This window comes from Eleutherodactylus coqui, chromosome 9 (assembly GCF_035609145.1).
Source record: "Eleutherodactylus coqui strain aEleCoq1 chromosome 9, aEleCoq1.hap1, whole genome shotgun sequence".
NCBI lineage: Eukaryota > Metazoa > Chordata > Amphibia > Anura > Eleutherodactylidae > Eleutherodactylus > Eleutherodactylus coqui.
The window spans coordinates 66,736,001-66,756,665 of NC_089845.1; the positions used below are offsets into that span (position 1 = coordinate 66,736,001).

Consider the following 20,665-nt stretch of genomic DNA (forward strand, 5'->3'; position numbering starts at 1 on the left):
AACTAATGCACCATAATAGCTGTTTATCTCTCATAATCAAATCGCTCTTAACTAAACATCTCTGTTTTTCCCACTCAAGGCTATTAAAGAAGATAATTCAGTAGTATAAGAAATAATTATTCTATGCGTCAATGATTTTTTCCACTTTTGTAGAACTGAAATATTTCATTTATTCAGCCAAATGTGAATATAAATACTAGAACTGTGTGGGATGTATAATGGATTCGTTGAGATTTATAATACAACCCCCCCACACACTGCTCTAATTGACAATTAGTATGTGGCTTTTAGGATATTTCCTGAAGACTTTGGATACAAACAGATTAAGGGCTCAGTCACACGGGCGCATCGGCGCCCGTGTTACTGTAGGAAGGAGACAGACGTACCTGAAGACGGCCGTCTCTCTGCAGCGCCAGAGGAAAGAACATGTGACCGGCTTCATTGCCGGTCATGTGTTCTTTCATCAGCGCTGCAGAGAGACGGCCGTCTGCAGGTACGGCCGTCTTCTAACGGGCGCATCGGCGCTGGTGTACGGGTGCCGATGCGCCCGTGTGACTGAGCCCTAAGGCCTCTTTCACACAACCGTATGTGTTTTTATGGTCGCCCGTACGTGCTGTAAAATCACATGAATGAAGAATTGATGCGATCGAGTCACAATCTTTAGCCATGTATCGGCAAAGAATTACACTGCAGTGTGGAAAACCTTCAATCAGAAGAAATCCCCAGAATGACTGCTAATGCTTAAATAGAGCCAGCTGTCCACTTTCCCCGGCGCCGGGCGCGGGTAAACTCCCCCCTTCCTTTTTTTTCAGCTTCCATAGGAGTCTATGGGAGCTTCCAGGGTATCTCGGCAAAAGATAGGGCAAGACCTATCTTTGGACGCAGCATATAAAATCAGCAACCGAAAACCGTCACCAATGTGATATTTTTCAAATTGATCAGCTGAATGAACACATTGGAATCCAGTGCTTCAGATGGTCGCGATTTTTTTCCCAATTTTTTTTTTTTTTAATTTTAGATGCCGCTAAATAGCTGTGTATATATGGTCATGCGAATAAGGCTTAAAATTGCAAAAGCAATCCTGAGGATGTCATTTATTTTATATGCAGTTATTTCATTTATGTCACATAGATACAGCTGTCATACAATTAACTCCTTAGTGACGGGCCAATTTTATGCCCCAATGACCAACTAATGTTTGAGATTTTTTTTGTCATCATTGCATTCCAGGAGCCATAACCTTTACATTTTTTTGTCGAATTAGCCTTATGAGGGCTTTTTATGCGGGACAAGAAATAAATTCTGCCATTGTTTTTTGGATTTCATTTTTATGGCATTCACCATACAGACTGAATAATGTGAAAACAATATCCACTGGATCAGCACGATTCTGATGATGCTAAATTTATACAGTTTTTTTATGTCTTCTATTTTTGTACACTAAAACACATACATATTTTTTTTAAACTCTGCCTTTGTGTTGCCGCATTCGAACAGCCATAAAAATTTTATTTTTCCATCGACGGAGCTCTATGATGTATTTTTATTTTTCCGGGATGGGTTCTAGTCTTTATTTACCCCATTTTTGTGAACATAAAACATTTTGATACATTTTGTATTCCATTTTTATAGAGGGAAGATAAAATGCATCTGCAATTCTGCCGTGATTTTTTTGTTTACGGCACACACTGTGCGGTATAAATAATATGTTCAAATAATTATGCAGATTATTATGATTACATCTGTACCAAATTTATTTAGCTTTTTTGCTTGCAATTTTTAACCCTTTAATTTTTTTCTATCGTCGCATTTATTGACTGCTAACAATTTCTTTTTTCATCAATGGTGCTGTTTGAGGGTTTTTTGTGGGATGAGTTGTACTTCTTAATGGTACCATTTTCTGATCACTTTCTATTCCGTTTTTTGCAAGGCAAATGGGCAAAACTAGCTGTATTCTCCATGTTTTTTGTATTTCTTTTAACAGCTTGCACTGTGCGGGTTAGATAATGTACTCACGTTTTACTTGTGTCACTAAAAATGCAGTGATACCAAACTTGTGGTGGGTTTTTTTTGTACGTGTTTTTTTTACATACATAGGAGAAAAAGGTGGGATTTTGACTTTTTCATTTTTTTGTATTTTTTACTTTTTTTAAAACTTTTGTCCCACTTGAGGACTTGAATTTAACCACTTTACATTGTTCTTATATTATACTTCAGTATAGCAGTGTATTATAAAGCTTATGAAGCTCAGCCAGAAGCAGAGCCGCATAGGCTACTGTACTTGGCAGATCCAGCGGCCATCTTCAAACTTACGGGTGCAATAGCAGCCCATCAGGACACCGCTATCATATTTTGAGGGTCTTATGGGTGACAGAGGGAGCCCCCTCCCTTTGTCAGCTCTTTACATACCATGCATTGACCGATACATGTAAAGAGTTAAACAGCAAGGATCAGTGGTTCCATTGGTCCCTGCTGTTAAACCAAGTACAGGGCTGTCAACAGCCAAGCACCTGCTCCTCCTCTCACGGGAGACCAAGGCCAGACTTCTAATACAGCGCTACATAAAGGTGTAAACACCAGGATAAGGTCCTTTAATAACCACCATTAATAGGTATATGGACGGTCATTAAGGGGTTAAAGTCCTTCAATACCTAGTCACCTCTTAACAATGTCACAAATTTTGACTTTTAAAATCAGAAAAATTGTTTGCCCACTGTATTCAGGCATAACTGTTTCATTTTTCCACTAAAAGGCTAGGTTCACATGAGGAATAAATCCTGCAGAAATATCGTGGAATGTCCGCAGCGGGACTGCACAGAAATTTTGCAAGATTTCCGCAGCTGAAGTCCCGCGGGTTTTAAAAGTGGCTTATTCCGCTGTGGCCATCTCACCCCATAGGGAGCAGAGAGCTGGCAGCGGAAACTGCGATCAAAATGAACATGCCGCGGCTTTGAATCCCGTGCGGCATGTCAGTTTCAGCGCGGCTTGGCTGCAACAGACTGTCCACAGCACTTGGACAAGATTTTTGCAAATCTCGTCCACTTTGCTGCTTAAACTTGGTTTTAAGATTGCTGGTGGAATTTCCATGCAGGAAGTCTGCATGGAAAATCTGGGCAGTTTCACCCCTTGTGAACCCAGCCACATAGTCATGGGAGGTCTTGCTTTTTGAAGGACAAGCTTACATTTATTTTTCTAAATATATATATATTTTTTTGTATTGCTTTATTTTGGAAGAAAATTTGTTCATTTTTTGCAACACTTTTATATTTGTAGTTTTATACACTTTATTGGACTCAGATTGCTGGGATTGTGAACTCACAATACCGGGAATCAAGCAGCAGGAAGAAACAAAAGGGACGCTTAGCTGAAACTTGGGAGCAGAGCATAAAGGAGGGATGAAGGGAAGAAGACAGGGAACATCTTAATATTGTTTTATCAAAGTTTTTACAGTGACGTTACAGAGATTTTTGCTCCAATTATTTGATGTGACAAAAGACATGAAAATCATTTCCTCTTTAAAAAAAAAAAAAAAAAAAGTTGCAAAAAAAATTGGTCAGAAATTCAGAATGTTTCACTGTGGAGGGAGGAGCCGTTGGAGACTACAAGCAGCATTCCATCCACTCGCATTACAGCCCAATTATTCTTGCGTAAAACAGTATTATACTTTTACTCCTGCCAGAGCATTACTCTAATTGAGGCTCCAACTAACTCATTCACTGTAAATTGAAGTTAATGAAAAATGACAACGGTAAGATGGAACAATGCCATATCTTGGAAGGCAGCATTCCTTTTAACAAGCCATGTAACACTGACTAGGAATATGAGCCAAAGCCAGAATCTTCTCCAGAAGGAAAAGATAACCATGCAAAGACAGATTGTTTTGGGGTGATTGCCCCTCATAAGTGTGCGGTAGATTTATTGGCCTGGCTAGTGAGAGGCCTATAGATGTGGGTCAGGAAGGGTATCGTTTCTCCTCAGGGAGAGCATCTAGATGGAGTCAGGAAACTTATAAAGCCATCCATGCTCCTCTGGGAAATATGCAAATGGGACTATTGAGCAATACCTCTGCAGCGCCACCTATTGGAAAGCAGCATCCCTACAAGCCTTGTAAAAGGGACTGGGAATATGAGACAAAGCCATGAAACTTACTGCATGCAGATGAGGGGCAATCACCCTGAAACAGTCTGTCTGTGCATGGTTATATTTTCTTTCTGGAGAAGATTCTGGCTTTGGCTCATTCTTAGTCATTATTACAAGGCTTTTTTAAAAGGTCTGACCTTGACTTGCAGGAATTCTACGTTCCAGTAGGTGGTGCTGTAGAGACATTGTTCTATCTTTTAATTTGCATATTCCCCAGAGGAGCATGGGTGTCCTTATAAGTCTCAGCACACCTTCTAGTAATATACACAAGGGGATTTATTTCAAAAGCATTTCCCTTTACAAAAGAACAGACGCCGAAGATGTCCAATCTCCCCGCTACTTTTAAGGCCTCATGTCCACAGGCAAAAGAAGAATTAAAATCCGCAGCAGATTTTAACTCTTCTCCTGCCCGCGGATCCGCACCCCATAGGGATGCATTGACCAGCCGCAGGTAGATAAATACCCGCTGATGGTCAATAAAAGTGATTTAAAAAAAAATGGAGCATGAAAAAATCCGGACCATGCTCCATTTTCGTGCGGGTCTCCCGTGGGGACGGCTCCCGCAGGCTTCTATTGAAGCCTATGGAAGCCGTCCGGATCCGTGGGAGACACAAAATCGGAATTTACTCACCCGCTCCGTTTCTTCTCTTCGCCGCGGCGCCATCTTCTCTCCGTCGCGGCCGGAACTTTTTTCTTCGGGCCGGCGCATGCGTGGGGCACGTCACCGACGTCATCCTGCGCATCCGCCGGGCCGAAGAAAGAAGATCCGGCCGCGACGCAGAGAAGATGACGCCGCAGCGAAGGAAGGATCCGGAGCGTGCGAGAGGTAAGTTTATTCTGATTTATCCTTATTTTCAGCCCTCATGTCCGCGGGGCAGAAGGGACCCGCTACGAATTCTCCATGGAGAATCCGGAGCGGGCCTGATTTTCCCCGTGGACATGAGGCCTTAATCTAGCTCTTGAGCTTCTTTCACATTTGAAGCATAAAGATAGGTTGTAGGGAAGTAAACATGGCACTCTTCACAGATGATGTTCTGTTGTTTATGAAATATCCAACAAAGCATCCACCGCGGGTCTCTGACCATATAACTCACTTTGGCAATCTTTCAGTATACAGAATTAATGCAAAGAAGTGTGAACTTTTGCACCTTAAATCTTTGTCTCTGAAAGAGGAAGCTGAAATCCAAAGTGTAGGATTTAAAGTAGTAGCCTCATATATCACATATTTGGGGATTAAAGTAGATGCTTGCCGGGGTCTTTGTATTCTCTAAATTACCCTCCATTGTTACAAGAAATTTATACTGAACTCAAAAGGTGGATGCATTTATCTTCAAATCTGTCAGAGAATACCTTTTGCTTAAAATGCTAAGCTTTGCCAGGCTTTTATACCCTCTACAGACCATTCCAGATTTACTAAGGCAAAGACATAAAAGAAGGCAATGCGATAATCATTACATGTAAACATGGGCATCGTGCACTTTTCGTTTGAATGATGATTTTAAGGTAAACTTAAAATCTATCATTCAGACACTGAGAGATAAAGTGTCTCTTAATAGACTGCATGCTTTTTTCTCCACAGGAGTCAGCAGATAACATTGTAATTTGCTGACAACCACGAGCAGAACAGTGCAGCTATGTGCACAGCTGGGTGTGTGATCATTTTCATGCTGGGCTCTGCAAACAGCTCCTGGAGGTCTTTTTACATGCAAATAAAGATGATAAAGTGTTAATGGTCATTAATGGCTATTAATACTTTATGCAAATAGATCGTCATTTGAAAGATTTTCTTTACGTGTAAATGGCCCTCAATGATCTAAATTAATGCTCCCAAGAAATCGGGGTGGGCTAAATCTTCCTTACCTCTGGGGTTATAATACTGAATGTCTAACAGGGCATGTCATAGACTGGGTACATAACTTGGATTTTCACTCAGAATGAACCTTGGAGGCGGCATTAGCTGAACCGTTTGACCTGGTGGCCCTATTGCATTGGCAATTCATCAATACCTCATTTTATAAGAGCACCTGTTTTTCATAAAGTTACCATAGGTACATGGAAGAACATTTTAAGCTATGCAATAGAATCTACAAGTATATATCCATCTTTTCACACCTTGAGTTCCCAGTTGAGAGGCAACATAGTTACGAAGCAGAAAATGCAGTGAGATCTATACTCTTAGGCCTCATGTCCACGGGGAAAATCAGATCCGCTGCAGATTCTCCATGGAGAATCTGCAGCGGGTCCCTCCTGCCCCGCGGACATGAGCGCCGAAAATAGCAATTTAAAAGAATTTACCTATCCGGCGCGGGCGACGAAGCTCTGCTCTTCCTCACGGCCGGATCTTCATTTTCGGCCGGCGGATGAATTCCTGCCGAAGCAAGGGAGATGCGGCCGTGAGGAAGAGAAGAGCTTCGCGGTCCGCTGCGGGTGAGTAAATGCTTTAAATTCCTATTTTAGGTCTCCCGCGGATCCGGACGGCTTCCATAGGCTTCAATAGAAGCCTGCGGGAGCCGTCCCTGCGGGAGACCCGCATGAAAATGGAGCATGGTCCAGATTTTTTCATGCTCCATTTTTTTTTAAATCACTTTTATTGACGATCCGCGGGTATTTATGTACCCGCGGGTGGTCAATGCATCCCTATGGGGTGCGGATCCGCATGCAGGAAATCCGCTGCGGATCCTAAATCCTATTTTCCCCGTGGACATGAGCCCTTATACAGTTATTTCATGACCGTGATCTTCAACTCAAAGCGCTGTAGGATCTCAAGTCGGAATTGGTTTATATGGTCATCAATTAATGCAATATAGAGTGTTTTTGCTCATCCTGATGAAAGGATCTAGAGGGCAAGATTCAGATTGATTCCTCTGATTCATTGATAAAGACTGCTCCAAACAGGAAGACCATTTCTAATATATGTAAATTTATCGGAGACAAGTATAGTCGAGGTGAAAGAAACCAGTTCACTTTTTGGGAAAGGAGATTGAAGGCACTGGGTATCGGGGAGAAAATATTGGCTGGATGGCAACTAGTGCATGCCATGTGATAAGTGAAAGATGGAGGGAAACGTACTTTAAGCTTATTCATGCAGCAATTTATGTATTCAGTCTCCCTCTGTAAGGCTAATGGAGTGTCCTAAATGCAATACTTCCTGAGAAGATTTTTTTTCATGCCATATGGCTATGTGCGAGAGTTAAGGATTACTGGAAAATTGTCATGGTAAACATATGTGGGACTATCCATTACAAATAGCACCCATGCCAGCATTGTTTCATTCACTACAGACATCCAGCACTTCAGCGCCATGTTTGCAGAGGTGCAATCCTCGTGGAAAAATTTGTGTTGGATTCTACTGTGTGAACATATTAGGGTGGGCAGCCAGCCCCTGCATGGGAAAACCAAGTGTTTGTAATATTTTCAATAACCATAAAATAATAGTTAAGTACAATAACAAAATGGGGTTATTGTCTTAGTAGTCTGTTGATTCACGCTGCTTGTGCCAAATTCTGACCCTCTTATCTGAATTCAAATCTAAATTCATCCAACCAGGTGATGTTGTTAAGCTGCTCAATGATGCAATTTTTCTGTTCGTTTGCAAATTGGAGTTTTGACTTTCACTTTCTCAGCATCATCACTCAAACTGGTTGTCTGCTGTTATAGCCCATCTGCGCTAAGGAAAGACAAGCTGTACGCTCAGACCTGTTAGTTGAAGTGCAAATATTGTATTTAGCTGAATTTGCTTGAAGAGGGGCATTGTTATGGTTTAAAAAGATCAGGAGTGCAAGCCCAAGTTATGCTGCGCCCCCTCCTCCCCCGCCCCTAAAAAAATAAAAGATGTATATACATATATAGTTATCATATAATGTTCTTACTGCTACACCAGGAACAAATGTTGCCACTAACTGTTATTATCTATGTACTGTTACTTTTTAAAGCACAGCATACAAAAGTCAATACCACTTCAGGACTGTAATTGATTCAATCAAATTGGAAATAGTTTAAAACTATAGGGCAAATATGTCCCTGGATTCTCAAAGGGTTAACAATATAGATGAGCGAGCGTACTCGCTAAGGCAACCTACTCGAGCGAGTAGTGCCTTATGCGAGTACCTGCCCGCTCGTCTCCAAAGATTCGAGTGCCATCGGGGGGGGGGGGGGGAGAGCCGGGAGGAACGGGGGGTAGATCTCACTCACTCTCTCTCCCCCCTGCTTACTCCCGCAACTCACCGCTCTCCCCCGCCGTCACCCGAATCTTTAGAGACAAGTGGGCAGGTACTCGCATAAGGCACTACTCGCTCGAGTAGTTTGCCTTAGCGAGTACGCTCGCTCATCTCTAGTTAACAACTAATGGTTTCGTGTGTGCCACAGAAAAAACCCTCATACTTACTTAACAACCGAGCAGTCCATCCTCTCCTCTTCTGCACTGTTAGTGGCCTAGGTGACACAATGTATTCATGTCCTCATGTCACCTGTGCTAGAATGCTGACATTCTGTGCATGGCATGGCAGGTGGGGAATGGCAAAGCAGAGATCTTAGACTTCCTCTCTCTACATTAGATTTCAAGTGTATTGGCATTCTATGGCTGCCAATAAAGTTGAAAGCAAAACCTGCCTGGACATTCGGGGCACCGGAACAGAAATCTGGGGCATGTGCCTTGGATTCCTGATGCTAGTCACACCCCTATGCTTAACTGTGCACAATTTTTTACTTTTTAGTTAGACCCTTTTCCTCAACTGGTTGTTATATTCACAGGATCCCCTTCAGCAGGTGATAGTGTGGGAACCAGGGAGCAGGTGAGTATAAAAAATGCATCACGATGCTCCCCATCACCTCCCCCAACAGTGCCATAACTTGGGAGCGTGACAGTTTGCCTGGTCTGTATATAGTCTAGAGATGTGTTTTCCAACCCTTAAACTAGTAATGAGGTGCACAATTGTATTGAGACAGTTCTATGTCCACAGGCCATGCTTGATATTGCAATTCAACCCCATACACTTGGGACTGAGTCACAATACCAGACACAGCCTGTGGGCTGGAGTGGCACTGTTTCTGGGAAAAATAGCTGTAGTCTTTTAATTTAGTAAAAGCCCTTAGTGAGCTGTGTGAGAGAACAGCTCTAATAATTTCAACTATAAGTCTGTGGAAAGAACAGAAAAACACGGACTGATGGTAGACTGTGCTGATGTGCCACTGTATGATGTCTTTGTATGAGACTCTATTCCAATGCACTCTACTGCACTACGATGCTTCAAGTGGAGAATACCTCCTTCATAAAGCAGTCCCAAAGTAGGGGCCCGCCAGCACTTCAATGTCTGTCTTTTGTGTTGTGTATCTGTTTGTACTGATAAGTGTAGCAGCCTGTGTATTGTTATGTGTATTGGCTCTATCTGGGTCAAAGTCGGGTCATTGTCTCGTGTTGGTGTCACCAAACTTGGTGATATCTGTGTCTGTTATCGCTAACCTTCTCCATGTGGTGTGATTGGTTGATAGAAAAGGTTAAGGGGGGAATTAGAGTTGAGAGAATGTAGTCGGTAAAGGAGGATGTGTAGGCTGAGGCACTCATGCTGAAGTCTAAGCGCAGGGCATGAAAATTCCAATTTTTCTTGGGATATGTTCTCCCACTGGAGCGGAGAGTCAGAGAAGGAAGAGGTGCTAGGAACAGTGAGGAGCAGTGTGTGTTATGCTCCTGCCATTTGAAGTGTAGTACTAAGGACTTTTTTTCCATCAGATAACTGAGACTGGTGATGACTGTATTCCTGGGAAGGAGCTTGAATGCAAATGCATTTGAGGATTGTAAAGTAAGAAACAAGTAGGTTAAAGGCATTATGTCAAAGTGTTACAATCATGTGGGCTACAAAGCACGGGGCCCACACGATCGTGACCAAGAAGGATACACACATGGGTTTCAGACAACTGGCCCTGTGCTACAGGGAGGATGACATGGCTCTACCTAAGCGGGGACATCGCCCTGATAAAGGGCAGCCCAGCGGTCTTTGGAACTGGGCCTTTGCTGCTCCTAGGAACCACACCACCAGAACAGGACACATACACATGCCACATGACAGGGACAAGTGGACAGAATGAGAAGACACACAGAGTCATAAAACACAGCATACAACAGCCAAAATGCAAACACTAATAGATAATAAAGCTGAATATAAATACCAGGTATTAGTTGATATTATGATCAAAACATGGAAGCTAGCGGGCTCGTCACGGCTCCTGGCTATATTGCTAGTCCCTACACTAACCAGGAGTCCAGCGGCTCTGGACACAGTTCACACTACAAACAGCAACAGCACAGACAACAGAACACAAGTCACACAGCAAGCTGCAACAGCACTTTTCTTGCAGCCACTACACATAGAACCTGTTCACACCACAAAGAGAGACAGAATGAGCACAGAACAGGACTGCTCACACCAGACTACAACAGGTAGTGCATATAACATGGACTCCACCCAGAGTTCACATGCACACAGATGCAACTCCGCAGCAAGTGTAAGTGTTCTCATGCCAGGGCGGTAGACAGTCAGTCACCGAGCTGACATAGGGAACTGTGTCAGAGGTTCACCAACTGACACACAGACAAGACATAAGACGTTTGGAGGCCGCACCTGTAAAGGGGAAGGGAAAAGGGAATCTGCATATGCTACAGACAAGGACCACAGGTGTCCAAACCATCTTTGGGAAGCAGAGAGACAACAGACCACCATGCAAACATAGCTTTAAATGGGCACAAAGCAGATACATCCAAACAGTACAAAGAACAGCCTCAACTACTGAGCAATGCTGGCTTTTATGTGCTGCAGACTAAAGGGGATTGGCTGCTGGAGAATACCACACCCAGCCAGCTCAATTTACCCCAGCCTGAGGAGCTGTGCTGCTAGGAACCTTAGTACTACAGATCCCAGCAGCACACCTTGACACAAAGACTGTTGCTGTGTAATGCTTGGAAAATTAAAGTTGGAAACGTTAAGTAAAGAACCATGTGCCTCTGGTTTAAAACTACTTTTTGACCGTGGACTTGTTTTATTTGAGTGGAACAACTCATTACTTGAAAGAGGCACTGGCATCACGTGAAACAGTAAGTCATAAATCTTCTTAGCATGGTTGCTGACTATACCCCTGCGCGCACCCAGTCCAGGCCGCATTTTGGGTGTATTAGGAGGAGACAGCAGAGCCACTATGAACAACCATAATTTCTCCCCACTGTCTTCCCCACCCAAAAGTCTGGCACTCGGTATCTGCACAGTCAGTATATTCAGATTTTTATTTTCTAATAGATTCATGTTGGAGTCCGACAGAAAAAATCCTCTATGCCTTCACAGATAAATAGAGTCATACAAAGGTATAGTAGGGCAATTTTTTGTATAAGTCTCTTGTCAAATTGTAAACCTGTTATTTATAACCTGCAGTACTCTACAATATTTAATTACTGATAGTAATAATTTTGAAGGACATATACTCATATACTACCCCCAATAATTCTTAACTGGATGAAAATCTGTGTAATTAGGATTTATATTCACTTTATTTTCATTTTATCTTTAGATTTTGTTATGGCATGCATCTATCTAATCCAGTGTTTCCCAACTCCAGTCCTCAAGGCACCCCAACAGGTTATGTTTTCAGGATATCCTATAGAGAGAACACCTGTGGCAATGTCTGAGGCACCGACAATAATTACATCCCCTGTGCAACACTGAGGAAATCCTGAAAACATGATCTATCTATCTATCTATCTATCTATCTCATATCTATCTATCTATCTCATATCTATCTATCTATCTATCTATCTATCTATCTATCTATCTATCTATCTATCTATCTATCTATCTATCTATCTATCTATCTATCTATCGGACTTGTGCTTCAGGTGGCATTAGTGTTGTTAGAAGATATTAGTGGCTGACTGTTTCTTTTCTTTCAATTTGTAACAATATAACACATTTTCATGATTAAAGAAAATACCTACGAAAAAATGAGAATAATATTCAATTTTTGACACCTGCAACACAATAAATGTCTTATATTATGATCAAACACTGCCATCTGCTGTAAATTCTTCCACTTGCAGCTTGGAATTTTTAATATTGCAGCTCTGAACTGTATTTCATCTAGCTTTACTAAGACAAAATATGTAACTCATTTAATGTGTGTTAATAGCTAATAGTCATTACACTGAGGTCACTGTAGTGTCATAGTTGAAAACAATAAAAAATATAAAATGAAACTAAATATGTTTCTTATAGTTTACTCCATTATGTTGATCAACATCAACATTTAAAGAAAGCTCACGTTCCACAACTTAATACATATCAGCTGCTGCAGAGCATCTTAATATACTCCTTAGCTACTGCAGAATCCCATAACATACACAGTTTGCTGCAGAATCTCATAATACACACCTTAGATGCTGGAGGACATCATAATACATTTGTCGACTATTGCAGAACATCATTATATACTACTCAGCACATAGGCATAACTTGAAGCTCCTGGGCCCCAATTCAAAATCTGTTACAGGGCTCCCAATTGCAATGGTTTATTCATAGTACTGGATCTCCCTATATGGGGCAGAGAGACCTTATGGGCATCCTAAGGCTTTTGGGCCTGGGTGCAACCTCTCCATTTCCTATAGTTACGCCCATGCTTCAGTAGCTGCAGAACCTCATAAGTCCGGTGGATAAGTCCTGGTGGCGTCAAGATACACCAGTACCAGGAGGAGGTAAGTATAAGGGTCGGGGGGGGGGGGGGGTAATGTTATTACTGGGGTGGTGGGTTAATGTTATTACTGGGGAGTTAATGTTACTGGGGGGGGGGGAGAATAGTTTTGCTGGGGCTACTGTGGGGTTAATAGTACTACTGGGGCCGCAATAGGGGTCGCTATAAGTACTGGTGTCGTTATTACTACTGGGGCCACAATAGGGGTCGCTATAACTACTGGGGCCACAATAAGGGTCGCTATACTGGGGTTGCTATTACTATTTGGGTCCCAATAGAGGTCACTATAACTACTGGGTTCGCTATTATTACTGGGGCAGAAATAGGGGTCACTATTACCACTGGGGCAGCAATAGGGGTCGCTATAACTACTGGGGCCACTATTACTACTGGGGCCGCAAAAGGGGTCGCTATTACTACTGGGGCTGCAATAGGTTTCGCTATTACTACTACGGCTGCAAAAGGGTTCACTATTACTACTTGGGTCACCTATTACTGCCGGGACTGCGATAGGGGTCACCTATTACTGCCGGGGCCACAATAGGGGTCACCTATTACTGCCAGAGCCGCAATAGGGGTCACCTCTTACTACCGGGGCCGCAATCGGGGTCACCTATTACTGCCCGTGATCAATAGAGGTCATCTATTACTGCCGGGGCCGCAATAATTACTACCGAGGCCACTGTGGGGGGTCACCATTTTTACCGGGGCCACCAATATAGGGGGTTGCTATTACTACCAGGGCCACCAATATAGGGGGTCGCTATTACTACTGTGACAGCTGTGGCAGAGGACTCTTTACTCCCCGCGGGGAGTCCCCGTGTCACTGAACACTGTGACAGCACTATATATATATATTTTTTATTTATTTTTATTTTTTTTACACAAACCAGCGATGATTTTCAGGAAAGTTTATATTTCAAGCCCTTCCCTGAAAATCGCTGCAGGGGTTGTCGGCATCCTTCTGCTTTCAATAGGGCCGCTGGTAGCAGCTGCGGCCCCATTGAAATCAATGCTGCATGGACCTGCTTTCATGCGTTTGTGCACGTACGTGGGTGCGTGGTTTTGTGCGCACCTATGTACACACACGCTCGTGTGAATGCACCCTCACTGCAAAGTTTGTGTCAGAAGCAGGGAAAGCTGAAGGGTTCTCAGTCCCTTCATTTTTGGCTTAGTGGAGGTCATAGAGGTCAGATCCCCACCAATCTTGATCTAATTTATTCTAGAGATTTCAGTTTATTGTACATTGGATCAATTAAGACAATCAATTATTTAATCAAAACTTCTGCTTTGTTTCCTCTTAGTTTTTTAATAAAAGTCTGAATGTATAACTCAGGATTTATTTGTAGATGTCAAAAGTATGCAAATTGTCCTAAAATACCTGATAACATAGTATTGTAAGCTGACAAAAGACTTGTGTCCATCAAATTCAGCCAATTTTTCTGCAATGTTGATCCAGAGGAAGCAAAAACCTCCAATGAGGCAGAAACCAATTTTCCTATTTTTAGGAAAAAACCTATGTCCTAACTACAAAAATCGTAATTCCTTTATCCATCGACATAGCTGTATGACAGCTTGTTTTTTGCAGGACGAGTTGGATTTTTCAATGGTGCTATTTAATGTACCACATGTGTTATGTGCCAATCCAGTAGAACAGACCACATCTCTAAAGAGTCTTTATATATAAGAAGCAATAGCCTATCACATTACATACTTGCCTTAAAGGGTTTTAAAGGGTTTTAAGGCAATTATTAGAGATGAGCGAGCACCAAAATGCTCGGGTGCTTGTTACTCAGGACGAAATTTTTGCGATGCTCGAGGGTTCGTTTCGAATAACGAACCCCATTGAAGTCAATGGGCGACCCGAGCATTTTTGTATATCGCCGATGCTCGCTAAGGTTTCCATTTGTGAAAATCTGGGCAATTCAAGAAAGTGATGGGAACGACACAGAAACGTATAGGGCAGGCGAGGGGCTACATGTTGGGCTGCATCTCAAGTTCCCAGGTCCCACTAGTAAGCCACAATAGCGGCAAGAGTGGCCCCTCCCCCCTCCCAATGATTTTACCTTCTGAAAAGCCCTCATTAGCAATGCATACCTTAGCTAAGCACCACACTACCTCCAACAAAGCACAATCACTGCCTGCATGACACTCCGCTGCCACTTCTCCTGGGTTACATGCTGCCCAACCCCCTTCCCCCTGCACGACCCAGTGTCCACAGCGCACACCAAATTGTCCCTGCGCAGCCTTCAGCTGCCCTCATGCCACACCACCCTCATGTCTATTTATAAGTGCGTCTGCCATGAGGAGGAACCGCAGGCACACACTGCAGAGGGTTGGCACGGCTAGGCAGCGACCCTCTTTAAAAGGGGCGGGGCGATAGCCCACAATGCTGTACAGAAGCAATGAGAAATCCAATCCTGTGCCACCTCCACCTGGAGCTGCACACGTGGGCATAGCAATGGGGAACCCATGTGCCACACACTATTCATTCTGTCAAGGTGTCTGCATGCCCCAGTCAGCCTGCGGTTTTTTATAAATAGTCACAGGCAGGTACAACTCCGAAATGGGAATTCCGTGTGCACCCACAGCATGGGTGGCTCCCTGGAACCCACCGGCGGTACATAAATACATCCCATTGCATTGCCCATCACAGCTGAGGTAATGTCATGTTAAATGCAGGTGGGCTTCGGCCCACACTGCATGCCCCAGTCAGACTGGGGTTCTATAGAAGTGGACACATGCAGTTACAACTCCGTGTGGACCGACAGCATGGGTGGGTGCCAGGAAGCCACCGGCGGTACATAAATATATCCCATTGCATTGCCCATCACAGCTGAGGTAATGTCATGTTAAATGCAGGTGGGCTTCGGCCCACACTGCATGCCCCAGTCAGACTGGGGTTCTATAGAAGTGGACACATGCAGTTACAACTCCGTGTGGACCGACAGCATGGGTGGGTGCCAGGAAGCCACCGGCGGTACATAAATATATCCCATTGCATTGCCCATCACAGCTGAGGTAATGTCATGTTAAATGCAGGTGGGCTTCGGCCCACACTGCATGCCCCAGTCAGACTGGGGTTCTATAGAAGTGGACACATGCAGTTACAACTCCGTGTGGACCGACAGCATGGGTGGGTGCCAGGAAGCCACCGGCGGTACATAAATATATCCCATTGCATTGCCCATCACAGCTGAGGTAATGTCATGTTAAATGCAGGTGGGCTTCGGCCCACACTGCATGCCCCAGTCAGACTGGGGTTCTTTAGAAGTAGACACATGCAGTTACAACTCCCTGTGGACCCACAGCATGGGTGGCTCCCTGGAACCCACCGGCGGTACATAAATATATCCCATTGCAGTGCCCAGCACAGCTGAGGTAACGTCAGCTTTAATGCAGGTGGGCTAAAAATTACTAGGATTACAATGTAGGCGAGGGCCCAAAAAATTGGTGTACCAACAGTACAAATGTACTTCAGAAAAATTGCCCATTCCCAACCAAGAGGGCAGGTGAAACCCATTAATCGCTTTGGTTAATGTGGCTTAATTGGTAACTAGGCCTGGAGGCAGCCCAGTTAAAATAAAAATTGGTTCAGGTGCAAGTTTCAACGCTTTATTCAATTGAGAATTGAAACGTATAAACATTGTTTACAAAAGTTATATGACTGAGCCTTGTGGGCCTAAGAAAAATTGCCCGTTCGGCGTGATTACGTGAGGTTTCAGGAGGAGGAGGATGAATATAATACACAGATTGATGAAGCTAAAAGGTCCCATTTTTGATGGTGATAGAGAATGATGCTTCCATCCGCGGGTGCAGCCTACGTATTGTTTAGGTATCGATGCTGTCCGCTGGTGGAGAAGAAAAGTCTGGGGAAATCCAGGCTTTGTTCATCTTGATGAGTGTAAGCCTGTCGGCACTGTCGGTTGACAGGCGGGTACGCTTATCCGTGATGATTCCCCCAGCTGCACTAAACACCCTCTCTGACAAGACGCTATCCGCAGGACAAGCAAGCACCTCCAGGGCATACAGCACGAGTTCAGGCCACGTGTCCAGCTTCAACACCCAGTAGTTGTAGAGGGCAGAGGCGTCACGGAGGACGGTCGTGCGATCGGCTACGTACTCCCTCACCATCCTTTTAGAGAGCTCCCGCCGACTCAGCCTTGACTGGGGAGCGGTGACACAGTCTTGCTGGGGAGCCAGAAAGCTGTTAAAGACCTTAGAGAGTGTTCACCTGCCTGTGCTGTACATGTTGCCTGATCTCCGCGCCTCCCCTGCTACCTGGCCCTCGGAACTGCGCCTTCTGCCACTAGCGCTGTCGGATGGGAATTTTACCATCAGCTTGTCCGCCAGGGTCCTGTGGTATAGCATCACTCTCGAACCCCTTTCCTCTTCGGGTATGAGAGTGGAAAGGTTCTCCTTATACCGTGGGTCGAGCAGTGTGTACACCCAGTAATCCGTAGTGGCCAGAATGCCACTATCCAGCGACATACTGTCTTCCCCCGCCTCTGTTTCCGAGCGCAAAGCGTCTGCCTTTATGCTTTGCAGGGAACTTCTCAAGAGGCATAAAAGAGGAATGGTGACGCTAATGATTGCAGCATCGCCGCTCACCATCTGGGTAGACTCCTCAAAGTTTCCAAGGACCTGGCAGATGTCTGCCAACCAGGCCCACTCTTCTGTAAAGAATTGAGGAGGCTGACTCCCACTGCGCCGCCCATGTTGGAGTTGGTATTCCACTATAGCTCTACGCTGCTCATAGAGCCTGGCCAACATGTGGAGCGTAGAGTTCCACCGTGTGGGCACGTCGCACAGCAGTCGGTGCACTGGCAGATTAAACCGATGTTGCAGAGTGCGCAGGGTGGCAGCGTCCGTGTGGGACTTGCGGAAATGTGCACAGAGCCGGCGCACCTTTACAAGCAGGTCTGACAAGTGTGGGTAGCTTTTCAGAATGCGCTGAACCACCAAATTAAAGACGTGGGCCAGGCATGGCACGTGCGTGAGGCTGCCGAGCTGCAGAGCCGCCACCAGGTTACGGCCGTTGTCACACACGACCATGCCCGGTTGGAGGCTCAGCGGCGCAAGCCAGCGGTCGGTCTGCTCTGTCAGACCCTGCAGCAGTTCGTGGGCCGTGTGCCTCTTCTCTCCTAAGCTGAGTAGTTTCAGCACGGCCTGCTGACGCTTGCCCACCGCTGTGCTGCCACGCCGCACGACACCAACTGCTGGCGACGTGCTGCTGCTGACACATCTTGATTGCGAGACAGAGGTTGCATAGGAGGAGGAGGAGGAGGGTGGTTTAGTGGAGGAAGCATACACCTCCGCAGATACCACCACCGAGCTGGGGCCCGCAATTCTGGGGGTGGGTAGGACGTGAGTGGTCCCAGGCTCTGACTCTGTCCCAGCCTCCACTAAATTCACCCAATGTGCCGTCAGGGAGATATAGTGGCCCTGCCCGCCTGTGCTTGTTCACGTGTCCGTTGTTAAGTGGACCTTGGCAGTAACCACGTTGGTGAGGGCGCGTACAATGTTGCGGGAGACGTGGTCGTGCAGGGCTGGGACGGCACATCGGGAAAAGTAGTGGCGACTGGGAACCGAGTAGCGCGGGGCCGCCGCCGCCATCATGCTTTTGAAAGCCTCCGTTTCCACAAGCCTATACGGCAGCATCTCCAGGCTGATCAATTTGGCTATGTGCATGTTTAACGCTCGAGCATGCGGGTGCGTGGCGGCGTACTTGCGCTTGCGCTCAAACACTTGCGCTAGCGACGGCTGGACGGTGCGCTGAGAGACATTGGTGGATGGGGCCGAGGACAGCGGAGGTGAGGATGTGGGTGCAGGCCAGGAGACGGTGAACGGCCTTCGTCCCACCTTGTGGGGTGGTTGGCCATCATATGTCTGCGCATGCTGGTGGTGGTGGCTCCCCGACTGATCTTGGCGCGACAAAAGTTGCACACCACTGTTCATCGGTCGTCTGCACTCTCAGTGAAAAACTGCCAGACCTTTGAGCACCTCGGCCACTGCAGGGTGGCATGGCGCGAGGGGGCGCTTTGGGAAACAGTTGGTGGATTATTCGGTCTGGCCCTGCCTCTACCCCTGGCCACCGCACTGGCTCTTCCAACCTGCCCTGCTGCTGCACTTGCCTCCCCCTCTGAAGACCTGTCCTCAATAGGCGTAGCAAACCAGGTGGGGTCAGTCACCTCATCGTCCTGCTGCTCTTCCTCCGAATCCTCTGTGCGCTCCTCCCTCGGACTTACTCCAATTACTACTACCTGAGTGATAGACAACTGTGTCTCATCGTCATCGTCCTCCTCACCCACTGAAAGCTCTTGAGACAGTTGCCGGAAGTTCCCAGCCTCATCCCCCGGACCCCGGGAACTTTCCAAAGGTTGGGCATCGGTCACGACAAACTCCTCCGGTGGGAGAGGAGCCATTGCTGCCCATTCTGGGCAGGGGCCCGGGAACAGTTCCTGGGAGTCTGCCTGCTCCTCAGAATGTGTCATTGTAATGGAGTGAGGAGGCTGGGAGGAAGGAGGAGCACCAGCCAGAGGATTCAGAGTTGCAGCAGTGGACGGTGCAGAACTCTGGGTGGTCGATAGATTGCTGGATGCACTTTCTGCCATCCACGACAGGACCTGCTCACACTGCTCATTTTCTAATAAAGGTCTACCGCGTGGACCCATTAATTGTGAGATGAATGTGGGGACGCCAGAAACGTGCCTTTCTCCTAATCCCGCAGCAGTCGGCTGCGATACACCTGGATCAGGAGCTCGGCCTGTGGCCACACCCTGACTTGGGCCTCCGCGTCCTCACCCGCGTCCACGTCCTCTAGGCCTACCCCTACCCCTCAGCATGGTGTATTACCAGTAGTGCAGAAACAGAACGCTGTAATTAAATGTGCCGCTTATTGGCCTGTGGTTGGAGGCTGACTTCGCTTACGGAACGCACAGCAGAGCCAGGAAAGAATTTTGCGCAAGCCCGCTGTAACACTTAGCTGGCTGCGTATTAATTAGGACTACTACCCCCAGCAGAGACGCAGTACAGTCAGGACGGTCACAGGCAGCCCAAATAGATATTTTTGTCCCAAATTTTTTGGGAAAAGCCCACTGCCTATATAGACAGTATATGTCTTTCACGTTTTTCACTGTCCCTGCCTCAGCACTACTGGCCCTATACTATGTAAAATTACTGCAGACTGAGGACGCAATGCTCTGCACGGCCGATATACAAAAAAAAATAATAATAAAATGTGCAACACTGCAAAAAGCAGCCTCAACAGTACTGCACACGGTCAGATGTGGCCCTAAGAAGGACCGTTGGGGTTCTTGAAGCCTAAAATCACTCCTAACACTCTCCCAATAGCAGCTCCAGCATCAGCAGCACTTTCCCTGAGCTATGTCAGAATGCATCTGTGGCGAGCCGCGGGAGGGGCTGATTTATATACTCGGGTGACACCTGATCTTGCCAGCCACTCACTGCAGGGGGGTGGTATAGGGCTGGAACATCACAGGAGGAAGTTGTAATGCCTTCCTTGTCTTTCTATTGGCCAGAAAAGCGTGCTAACGTCTCAGAGATGAAAGTGAAAGTAACTCGCCTCTAGTAACGAGCATCTCGAACACGCTAATACTCGAACAAGCATCAAGCTCGGACGAGTACGTTCGCTCATCTCTAGCAATTATGTAATGCGATAGACCATTGTTTCTTATATTTAAGGGCTCTTTAGTGATGGGGTCTGTTCTACTAGACTGGCACATAACACATGTGGTGCCAATATTCAAATATGGTCAAAAAGTGAACCTGAAAACTACAG

The 20,665-nt window shown here is 45.7% G+C and overlaps 1 protein-coding gene across 1 annotated transcript in view; it reads left to right on the top strand.

The window, feature by feature from the left end:
- Window positions 1-20,665, top strand: part of NETO1 (neuropilin and tolloid like 1) — a 168,929-nt gene that overhangs the window by 135,695 nt on the left and 12,569 nt on the right. The gene's annotated exons all lie outside the window — the stretch shown is intronic.